This window comes from Suncus etruscus, chromosome 15 (assembly GCF_024139225.1).
Source record: "Suncus etruscus isolate mSunEtr1 chromosome 15, mSunEtr1.pri.cur, whole genome shotgun sequence".
NCBI lineage: Eukaryota > Metazoa > Chordata > Mammalia > Eulipotyphla > Soricidae > Suncus > Suncus etruscus.
In genome coordinates, this window is record NC_064862.1 from 14,684,937 (window position 1) to 14,685,822 (window position 886).

Here is an 886-nt window from a genome sequence, read left to right on the forward strand (position 1 = left end):
TACCATGCTGTTTTAATGATTATTCTTTTCTACTACAGTTGGTGAAAGTGATTTTTGCCCATCTTTTCGTTCCCCAAGGATTACTTTAACTATTGGCAGATGCTTATTTCGCCATACGAATTTTAGTAGGCCCTGATCCACTACTTTGAAAATGTCATGGGAATTTTTATAAGGATTCCACTTGTATTTTAGGCATACTTTATGAAGTACTTTAGGAATTATTGGCATTTTAATTATATTAATTTCCCAATCCATGAACAAGATATATGCCTACATTTTCTTGTATCCTCTTTTATTTCTTGAAGTAGTATTTTATAGTTTTCTTTATGTAGATTTTGACCTTTTTTTAAATAAAAAATATAGAACGCTTCACAAATTTACGTGTCATCCGTGCACAGAGGCCATAATAATCTTCTCTGTATTGTTCCAATTTTAGTATATGTGCTGCCGAAGCGAGCACAATTTTTTACCTCTTTAGTTGACTTCAAGGTACTTGATTTTGCCACTTTACTATACAAGTCTATTTTTCTAGAAGCTTTTCTAGAAGCTGTAATCTGTAGGATTTTCTAGATACACTATCATGCCATCTGCAAACAATGGGAGCTTTATTTCTTCCTTTTCTTTTTTTCTTGTTTAATTGCTATCACAAGTACTTCCAGTACTATATTAAATAGAAATGACAAGAAAAGGCAACTTTGCCTTGTGTCTGATCATAGTGGAAAAGTGTTTAGTTTTTGCCCATTGACTATAATCTTTGTAATAATAAATTACTTTGAAATATTGAGGAAATTTCCTTTAAATCTTATGTTATTGACATTTTATCAAGAATGTGTGCTGAACCTTGTCAAATGCTTTCTCAGAGTCTATTGATATCATTTTTATTGAT

General features: G+C 31.0%; 1 non-coding gene across 1 annotated transcript; it reads right to left on the reverse strand.

Annotated features, from left to right (window-relative positions):
* Positions 1-353: 353 nt before the first annotated feature.
* Positions 354-460, reverse strand: LOC126031710 (U6 spliceosomal RNA). The gene has a single exon (XR_007503543.1). It is a non-coding gene; the product is annotated as a U6 spliceosomal RNA (small nuclear RNA).
* Between the last annotated feature and the right edge of the window lie 426 nt (positions 461-886).